Genomic DNA, 11,885 nt, shown 5'->3' with positions numbered 1-11,885 from the left:
TGCTTTAAATATGTAAACGGTAATCCATATGTTACTGGTATTAGCACTGGTTGCTTAATCAAATATTGCATGTCTCATTAATTGCATTCATTCATTTATTACTGTCACACTTGCTGTGATTCAAACGCCTCAAAGAGCAGCTGAAGTCAAGAGCACCTCGTGGCATCAGAAAAGTGCAAAGAATATGACAGATGTCAGAGAAGTTGCCTGGGCAACAGGGAACTTTTGTTCCGTGATTGATTCGCTGCAGTCACCAGCCAGACATTACAAATGAGTCAGAGAAATGAGTCCCCAGGAATTATTAATGCTGACAAATCTATTGACTGCTGCTCAGCTGAGGGGAATGTAGATGAGGAACTGTAAAAACAGCGAGTAGGATTATATCCCTGTGAAAGGCTCCACTTACCCAGTGGCTGAAGCGGCCACATGCTGCATTTTATCCATTTAAGATCATGTTAGTCAAGACTTCCCGCAATAAAAAAGTTGTGTTTAGTCTATATGCACAGTTTATAAAAATCGCACTGTGAAATTTTATGAAAACTCAACTGCATTTGCTTCTGATGTGAAACAGGTAAACAAAGACTATGATGCACTCTGTACATAATACAGTCAAGTACAACAAACTCTTAATATTTTTTTATTATATTTAATTTTATTTGGATCTAATCCAAGGTGAAAGATTAGATTTATGTTTGTATTATTTATAGACTTTTACAGTATTTAATAATATTTTACATTAGTTTTCATTTTACACTTCCAGTTTTCATGTTCATTTTAGTTTAGGTTTTAGTAATTTTGTTACTTGTCATTTTTGTCCTTTTTTGTAATATTTCTATTTATCTTTATTTCAGTTTTATTTCACCTTTAGGTTTTAGTAATTTTAGGTCTATGCAATAATAATAACAATAACAATTATTATTATTATTAAAATATGATGTTTATTTTTTATTTTGAATAAAAATGAAATCAATAAAGATATATGTTATTATTGCATTAATATATTTGTACAGTAAAATAAAAAACAGAGTATTTAATCATTTACTTTTATGCATACTACTACTACTAATAATAATAATAATTCAAAATACTTTTTTATTTTATTTAAATTATAAAATTAAAGCAATAAAGAAATATTACTACTGAAATAAACGTATTACCAAGGTATTACATTACGTTTACCAAGGCTACTTTATTAAGGTTTTCATCTAATGTTTATATTTTGTTTTGTTATTTCAGCTTTATTTCAATGAACGAAAAGATTCATTTTAATTGCTTGTTTTATTTACCAATAAAATCACTGACTCCAGACATGGTGATTGGATCAGGATGCATCATGGGATCATGGTGTTACCAATTGCTTTTGGTAACCTCTGGTTTTCTAATACCCAAGAACCCATTCTTAATACATGAATAAATATCACATCCGAGGAGAGTTTTGATATCCAGTCAGAGCAGCATTGTGATGAATGCTTAACACTGATCAAACAAGGAATATTCAGCTCCTAACACTGCACACAAGTCAAAGCAAAATGCTTTTCTTAGGGGATAATTTCACAGAGCAACGCAGGGCTCAAAACAAATATCGACATACAATACATCTTCTTAGCTCCATAATAGAAATAATCTGAATTCCCTGATTTAATGGGAAGAAAAGTGAAAGCTTTCTGTTGCCAGTGGGAAGCAATTGAGTTTGGTAGTAATGAGAGAATCAGTAAATTAGTCATTTCACTGGCTGTGGAGGAAATGATTTCATAGAGCTAAAAAGTGGATTGACTGAAATAGTATCAGACCCCACTCAATACAAAACACTGCGGCTCTATTGAGAGTTTCACTCAACACTGTTTAAATAGCTTTTAAAAGTAATTGCTTAACTTAAGTCATTTAATTGTAATATTCGGGAAAGGTTTTGACGGGGTTTCTGTTTCTTGGGGGAACAGACATCCTTTTTTTGATTACAAATGGCAAGTGGGTTTTAGGCAGCAGGGCTGTTCTAACAGTATTACTGTTTTCAATTAGGGCTAAAAAAATCTTAATACAGAAATATTTTACTATTACAATAATACTATTGTACAGTAAAATAAAAAAATATTATTAATTATTATTATTATTATTATATATAAAATAAAAACCTTTCATGTATTTGTCACTGACAATAATAATAATAATAATTCAAAATATTTTTATTTTATTATTACTTAAGTATTTCGTAATCCATTTTTATGCATTTGGCAGATAATAATAATAATAATAATAATTATGTCAGGAAAATGTATTTACAGAACAGTAAAATTACAACACTACTATTTATGTCCATTTTAATTTCTTTCTTTGCATTCGAACGTTAGAATTATAGAGATTTTTATGTATTTATTAATTAATCTATCATTTAAACAAGTATTTAATAAGATAAGAAGAAGAATATAATACAACCCTAATTCCCTAAATGTTGGGACGTTTTTTAAAATTCTAATAAAATTAAAACTAAAAGATTTCAAATCACATGAGCCAATATTATATTCACAATAGAACATAGATAACATAACAAATGTTTAAACTGAGAAATTTTACACTTTTATGCACAACTTTTTTGACACCTGTAGCAGGCATCAAATTTGAAATGAGCTCATTTAGTGGATAAAAGTGTAAAATTTCTCAGTTTAAACATTTGTTATGTTCTCTATGTTCTACTGTGAATAAAATATTGGCTCATGTGATTTGAAAGTCTTTTAGTTTTCATTTTTTTCAAATTAAAAAACCTCCCAACATTTCCGCAATTCGGGTATAATAATAATAAAACATTTGGTCACACTTCATATTAGGTGGCCTTAACTACTATGTACTTACATTTAAATTAATTTGATACAATGCACTTAGTGTGTAAATACATGTTTTTACATTGTACTTATAGTTTTAAAAATACCTATATGTAGTTACATCTGTAATTAATTTCTGTAATTACATTTATAATTACACTGTTGACCTATCCCTTACACCTTAACCCACCGTTAAACCTACCCAGACCACCAAACACATCCCTAACCTTACCCATATCCCATCTCAATAGCAGCAGAAGTGTTTTGCAATGCAATATGAAAACAATAAGTACATTGTACTTATTTTTTTATGTAAGTACATAGTAGTTAAGGCCACCTAATATAAAGTGTGACCAAACATTTGTTCACAGAACAAAGAGTAAAATTACAATACTACAATAATATTTATGTCTGTCTGGATTTATTTGCTTTCAAAAATTGGAAGGCTCTTTTCTTTTTGTCACCAAAGGGAGACCTTAGAATAGAATAAGAATTATTATTAACAATTTTATTATAAATCAGGCATACATCCCTGTATAAATTTCTATAATTTAACTGCCAGTCACATTTGTATGAAAAATAAACTCGCATTTATCTCCACTCAGTGGACATTTCACTGCAAGAAACCTGAAATGAATCGTCTGAATCATCCCATTTATTCTATAGGCTAAAATAAGCAGCGTACATTGCTGTTGAACTTGTGGAGTGCAGAGCTCCACTCAGACTTGAGGAGTGGAGTTTGGAGAGGTGTTTGTCTTTGACTTTTAATGACAGTGATCAAGCACATAAGCATGACTGGAATTCAGAGAAACACTTAGACCCTTACCACCCACTGCCATCAGCTCTATTAAGTCTGAACTAACCCCTTTCTGTTTATGCAAATAGGACCTGTAAAGTTTTAATAAATGCGGGTTCATGCAAGCTCCATGTCCCCAAGGACACTTGAGCCAAAGGCCAGACTCGAGTGAAAAGTCAGAGAAGGAAGCTCAGGTTTTTAGCTCAGCTCCCCCGAGGAAAGTTATGTATCTGCAATTCATTCAAGTAGACTCCACTGTCTCATATTAAGAAAAATTATTTATGCTCATTATAGACTAGATTGTGTTATAATACATTCAACGAAATGACAAATGTCTTTATAGTATTACAAATGAAATTCACTCTCTGTAGAAACCAGGGCATGTATACGATATTAAATGCTGAATTTCCGACGTACTGTGAAATAAACAATTTATGTGGAAAAATAATGCATTCCTGTTCTCAAAGGCGTAGTGTGTAATTTATTACCACACCTGTTAAAATGCTTTTTCATACCTCAGATTAATATGTAGAGTCGAGCCAAGGCTGATTCCCCTGAAAGGTGCAAACACAGTGGCACTTACAAAACACAACTTATAATTATATTTAATTATTTACTATTAAATATAATTATAATTTCTCAGTTTAAACATTTGTTATGTTCTCTGTTCTATTGTGAATAAAATATTGGCTCATGTGATTTGAGAGTATTTTCATTTTATTCCAATTTAAAAAATGTCCCAACATTTCCGGAATTGGGGTTGTAATATTAATTAAAAATACACATCTGATATACTGAAACTAAACTGGTTGATTTTGGTTAAATTGTTAAATACGTTATGGATAAAAAACACATTTCTGACCTCAAAACTGAAGTGTCATTTTTTTTTTATGCTTGTTAAAATATTAAAATGCCTTTACATATTAATCTGAGATATGTAGAGTCAAATATGCACAAGTTATTAGGCTGATTCCTCTAACAGTAGTTGTGCAGAAATGACACACTTCACCAGAAAGAAAGAAAGAAAGAAAGAAAGAAAGAAAGAAAGAAAGAAAGAAAGAAAGAAAGAAAGAAAGAAAGAAAGAAAGAAAGAAAGAGAGAAAGAGAGAGAAAGAAAGAGAAAGAGAAAGAAAGAAAGAAAGAAAGAAAGAAAGAAAGAAAGAAAGAAAGAAAGAAAGAAAGAAAGAAAGAAAGAAAGAAACTGTGAGTGACATCAGAATGCTTTTAGGCCAGTACTGTGCTAATCAAATTATGATAATATCAGTGCACTGATATTGATCAATATTGCTCCACCATATCCCATATAAAGATTTTGTTCCACTGGGCAAAAGTAAAAGTCCTGTAAAAAAGGCCTTTCACATGCTGAAATGCAATTATAGATGTGAGTTATTTTATGTGTTACTGGTACAGTGCTTTCATGATGACTGATAAACTATTAGGAGAAAACATCTCCATCAGTGATGCAACATTCAGAGTTCACTTCTAAGAACAAAGACTCTCTCTACACTACTGACAAAGCTTCTACTTTAAATCATTTTTTATATATTTTCCATACGAGTTATCAAAAATTATCCACTTTAAAACAAAAATTAAAAATATCTCACTTCCACCACACCTCGAAAAAAAAAAGGCAAAATCTTTGCCAATCTCATAGCCATAGGTTTAATAGGTCTGGGTAAGAACTATTTATTTATTTGTTTCTTTGTTTATTTGAAAAGAAAGTCATACTTTTATTTAGCAAGAACACATTTACTGATCAAGTGACAGTAAAGATTTTCAAACTGTTATAAAACAAAATCCATATAAATGCTGTCCTTTTTTCTATTCATGAAAAAATTCAGAAAAAAGTATCTCTTCCACGAAAATAGCTGCTGAAAATTCAGCTTTGCAGCAAGTAATAGATTACATTTTTAAAAAATATTAAAATGTAAAATTATTTTAAATTGTAGTAATAGTTCAATGCTTATTTCACTGTAAACTGTAATAATAATGTAACACTGTTTCAAGGGGCCATCGGATGCAAAATTCACTTTACAAGTTGTTTGAACATAAATGTGTGTTGGAAGTGTGTGTACACATCCATCCTATAATGATAAAAATCCACCCAGTGTTTTTTTTTTTAAATCCCTATTTTAAAATCCACTTTCTCAAATCAGGCTGTTCTGAGACTCCTGTCAGAATGAATAGTTCTGCACAGGCCGCTCCCATCTCCAGTTGATTGACAAGCCCGTCTTACCTTAGACCCACCCTGAGTAAGGCCCAGGTATACTTCAATTTCCGCGTTCCATTCTGTCTCGCGCACAGCCGTGTCTGCAAAGCTTTCAAAGCCTATACTCCTCCGCGGATGAGCGCGGGTTGCCGAGTTTGACACATGCGCAGTACAAATGTTTGGACTCGTGTCTCAGCTGATTTTTTCTTGTGCATGCGCTGTTGTATGCACACCGTCCGCGTGGTCTCAAAAAATTGCCTGTACGTGGACAGGGTGCACGGCTGTCTGCGAGCTCTCCTGATGACGAAAATGATGTAATGCGGACAGTGCGCGGACACGGACGCCCGCAGTATACTTTGGCCTTGAGCTGAGAGCTGTCCACCATTGTGTCGACTCCGATGCTGGGGAAGACAAGAATGTCTCCGATTAAGCAATTGAGGTGTTCTGTTGTTGGATGTAATAATGAATATAGAAGTCGTCATTTACTCCCGACATCTGAGCCACTGAAGATGCAGAGGATTAACATTACTTTTGTTTTGAGGTGAATGCGCCGATCCCGATCTGCCTAAATGTGTCTATGTTCACGCGAATCATTCATGATCCAGCTTCATCTACAGAAGAAGTGAGTATAAGGGTTTTTTATGAATCTTTGCACATCGCCTTTCCGAATAATGTGCTAGTTAGCCAGTTTCACACCTGAAGTTTACAGTCTGCTCGTCACTCCATGGAAGAGAGGGGCGGGGTCAGCAGAGCTCAATAGCATTTAAAGCAACATGGACTAGAATGCCTTAATTAAAATTTTGACAAGCAAAAAAGGTGTTTTTACACTACCATTGATAAATTTTAACCAAAGTATGTTATAGACTTTTAATTAAGACCCTAAAGAATCATATCAACTTGTGGAAAATGGGCATCCGATGACCCCTTTAATAAATGTGACACTTTTTTAAACCCAAACTTTTTAACAGTAGTGCATACAGTACACAATTAAATTATAATTTATTACTTTTTGCTTCACTCAAAATTACAGCTTGATCCACAATAAAATTATATCATAAGTGTTATTTGCGTTGATTTGTTTTTGTATTTTTTATTATATATATTTTTTTTATTTTATACCACATTGTTGTCTCCTTCATAACCAAGTACAAACACACACAAAAAGTTATTAAACTGTAGAGAGTGGTGGAAATGATACATAAGGCATTCAAATGTTACAAGGATGCGAGTTTTATGTAACTGACATTTCCAACAACTGTTATAGTAAACAGCAACTTTCTAAAATTAGTGTTTGATTGGAAAAAAGTGTTAAAAAATGCTCAAAGGAAAATATGTTTAACTCACAATTACAATACAATACAACAGCAATATTGTTTGCAAATGTCGTTTCTGTTTCTGGTGTGCTCTGGGTCACGCCTTCTTAACAACAGAGTTTTTTTGTTTGTTTGTTTTTTGTTTTTTTTTAATAATAAAGAACTGTAGTGGTACTACTGTTTACTGTTTACTTAAGAAGCCAGAATTCAGCAGAATCCCTCACACAGAATTGAAGCAATCTAGCAGAAATTCACTCATGACTGAGCCAGCTGTAAAAATACCAAAAACGCTTGTTGCCTTTAACCTAACTCTTAGCAGGTTGTAGCAAACATCTAAAAATCACTCATTCAATAAATCTCGATGGCATTCAGTGATCCCTGCATGCATGCACTCACTCTCTTCCCTGCAATCTACTTTGACTGTTACCTTAGCAACAGGTTTCACAGCATTGCAACCAACAGTTGGCAACCCGCATCACTGCCATGGAGCTAATGGCTGTAGGGAAACACAGGACAGAGTATTTGCACACCATCAATGCATTAATCATATGAATGTCAGTGCTAATCACAGGCCATCAGCTCACAGACTGGGCTCAATCCTGTAATGCAACACCTTAAAAATATGTTTGAATATGCATGTGCTGTCATGTAATCATTACAGTTTTTACAATCGCAAGGGCACATTTCACAATACACTCTCAGAAATAAAGGTACAAAAGCTGTCACTGGGGCAGTACCTTTTCAAAAGGTACATTTTTGTACCTATTAGGTTCAAATATGTACACTTTAAGTACTAATATGTACGTTTAAGGTACCAAAATATACCCTTTAGGTACAAACATGTACCTTTTGAAAAGGTACCGCCCCAGTGACAGCTTTTGTACCTTTATTTTTGAGAGTGTAGGTAATTTGTCAAAACTCTTCATGCAGTCTCCAACATTAGGATTGGCACAGCAATAAATTTCACGTCCAAAATGCACTAAAACTAACAAAACATAACATTCATACAGGTCTTATGAAACAATTACATAAAACACCTACAACATAGCATTATGCACTGTTGTCTTTTGTAAATAATAATAATAATTATTATTATTATTATTTAAAAAAAAAAACTAAAATGACAGCTTTATACTGTTTAGAATTCATTGTAGTATAGACCTTACGCGTCAGAGGAACAAGTGCTCTGACAACTTTAGGATTTTATCTTTGAACTTCTGTTTTTGCAGTAGGACTATTACCATCACTGTTGAATTGGCTGGAAAAGTGGATTTACTTTTTCTACAGTTAACGAAAGTTATTATGTGCATCGTAATGTTCTAAGCCGATGTCATAAGAAATGCAAGTAGAAATGCATAAATTTGTATGAACCCTGTATAATTGTGTATGTGACAAATAAAAAATCTTGAATCTTGAATCTTGAACTTGCTGTGGCGGAAGACAGAAGACAAAGAGTGCAGTGCTGAAAAGGGGCGGAGCTGCATAAGAATAAACTAAATAAATAGTCAAATGTTTGCAAATCACTGTCTTATTGAGTTTTGCTTTATGTTTTATTATATATTATAATGTTTTGAACTTAAGTTTTGAAAATAGCATGTAAACATACATATCCACATAGGCTTTTATTAGGCTAAGAATTTTTGTTCTAAGAGAATTCATGTTATTCGAATGATGTAGCTTATAGTCACTGAATGTATTTTGTGCCAAAGAGATGGAAAATGATCCACCACCAGACCAAGTATTAAGAAATGGGTCGATTATGTATATATATATATATATATATATATATATATATATATATATATATATATATATATATATATGTGTGTAAAACTGTAACTTTAAGCTTCGAACATACGAATTTCAGTAATTCGGAGATTGTATCAAACTCGTATTGCATCACATTCCAGTAAATGAGTCTTCATATTTTTTACGTTTGTAAAAGGTGTCTTTATACATGCTTGGCCTAAGTTTTTGTTACATTTACCTAGTTTTGGCCAGCAGCATGCCCCCAGCCTGTGGATGTTTCTAGCGCTCAGCAAAGCTTTGTTTCTTTCATTGCTAGATAAAATTAACCACTGCTAACAGTTAACCAACACTGGTCCAGCCCCTTGTTTTGGATATCTTCTAGCACAATGACTTCTAAAATGTCCTCAAACAGCATCAAATTGTTTTAGACTGAAACAAACCTCAGAACTGACGTTTATACTGTTGTTACTTCAAGGAAAGGCCATTGACTCGGGCGCCATATTTGCAACGCCTCCGGGCAGCTCAGACAAGACCAAGTCCTATTTAAATGAATGGGGGAATCCTGAAATCTCAAAAACGGCTCGCTGATTAAATTACATATTTCAACTCGGCAATAAAATCTGAAATGAACTGCCCCATGAATGTTGTTTCGTATACTCAAATAGCGTTCAAAAGGCTTATTTTTCAGGCTAGACCAGCCAGTGTGCATGCGTAGCTCCAACGCGCTTATGACTGCTGGTCCAGAGCCGTTGAAATATATAAGTAAACTCAAAATTAGGATTCACATAACATTTGATAAAGTCACACCAAAATGATGTTGTGTGAGAGCAATTCCAGAATAAATGTAAAGATGTTTCATTGTTTTCTAAACAGAAAGAACAGTTGGTATTAATATCATTCTTAAGTCTTTTAAGAGAGCACTTATCCGGGTAAACTCTATGAATCAACTTAAATGCAATTTCTCTCATTTTGTTAGTAATTAAATATTTGTGAGGTAATGACCAAACTTTCTTCCAAGGAATATCACTTACTAAACCATTCCAATAAGAGATTACAAAAGGCACAGAAATAAGACTCCATCTGAAACAAAACTCTAATTTTCTTTTTTTTTTTTTACTTGGATGACGAAAGTTAAAAAAGAGTGCAATTCTCCGAATATCAGCATGATTACAAATGTGATATTGATTTTATGCAACAGTTCAATAAACAATACGTTAATATTAAGAGGCGTATGTTTTAGACACCATATTTCCTGTTTTTGCTCTATTTCTACAACAAAAATAATTCCAAATATAGCCACAGCACTGTTTTGTGTCTCTGAGCCACATGACAGTGATTCGTTCCTGAATGAATCAACCGTTTAAATGAATCGGTTCAGTCGCAATAACTCCCTTATTAACACTGACTTATTGCCACCTACTTGGCCGTTTTAATTTCATATTTAAATTATCTTTATTTTTTTAAAACAATCATTTCAAACATCAGTTTTCAACGTTTTATTAACATCATTTATGCATTTGTAACTGCAGGTTAGCATTCTGTGTGCCTCTGAGCTGCATTAAACAGTGTGTAAATACATCTAAATGCCACTTCAGATGCATTGCAAAGATAAGTTGTGTTGATACTGATTTCATTTGCTTGGTAATAGCCCAAATGCAAGAATTTGACTCAAAAGATGATGCACACTTTTAGAAAAAATTTGGCTTAAAGGTAAAAATGCCCATAAAACTTGTTGGAAAAACTCATTGCTATCACTGCTGTGAACTGAGCACACAGAATATGAAGAATATCAAAAAAAAAAACAGGAGTCAGCTGTCCACGGTAATCTTTAAGATACCAGCACAATAACACACCCAGCAAAATATTGTCTAATTATTGTTATCGATAAAATCCCAGAAAATATCAAGATATCATTGTTCGCCAATTTCGCACGCCCCTAATTCATATTATTCAATTATTGATGATAATTGTTCAAATCAATATTATTAATACTTTTGACTGATCCATTTTCTTAAAAATGGTTTAAAGGCTGAAATGTAAAGCTTATCATTTTACAAAACTTTTTGTTTTTGTGAAAACTTGTATCTGAATTGTAAATTATGCTTTTTACAGTTTAATATGGTACTATAGACATTGCGCTACCCCGCTCATATGGTATTAATTTTATTTGTGCAGGTCTTAAAAAGTCTTAAATTTGAGCATGCAAATCCTGCAGAAACCCCTGTTTTCACAATACATATCGTTTCAATGCAGCTTTACAGAACATGCATGTTTATTACAACGCTAAATGAATGCTAGTAAGCTAATCACTTCATGCCATTATTACTGATTTCAGAATGTGTGCTTAGTTTGGTCACGTTTGTTGCTGTGGAACAGTGCTAGAAAGCATCTGTATGCTCTATCTGAGCCATCATGTGGTCACAAATAAACAAGATGAATGCAGTTCAATGCTGGCTACCGTGTTTTGCATAAACCTTTATTAGTTTTTTTTGTTGTTTTTTTTTAAGATAAAAGTATAGCCTACATGCAGATTAATAAATGCATGCACACACACACACTACATACAGTATATATGTGGGTATGTATGTTTTTATGCACATTTACTGTAAACACACATACAGGTAAAAAGTGCGCCCACTATTAATGTTTTTGAAATAAGTCTCCAATGCTCATCAAGCCTGCATTTAATTGATCAAAAATATCGACAAAAACAGTAATATTTTGAAATATTACAATTTAAAATAATGGTTTTCAATTTTAATATGCTTTAAAATATAATTTATTTCTGTGATCAAATCATGATTACTCCAGTCTTCAGTGTCACATGATCCTTCAGATCATTCTAATATGCTGATTTATTATCAGTGTTGGAAAAAGTCATGCTGATTAATATTTCTTTATAAACTTTAGATAATTTTAGTATTCTTTGAATAAAAGAACAGCATTTATTTATAATAGAAATGTTTTGTAACAACATGCACTACTGTTCAAAAGTTTGGGGTCAG

Source organism: Barbus barbus, assembly GCF_936440315.1.
Source record: "Barbus barbus genome assembly, chromosome: 2".
Lineage (NCBI taxonomy): Eukaryota > Metazoa > Chordata > Actinopteri > Cypriniformes > Cyprinidae > Barbus > Barbus barbus.
The sequence above is the reverse complement of the archived record's forward strand: the minus strand, read 5'-3'. Positions refer to the sequence as shown.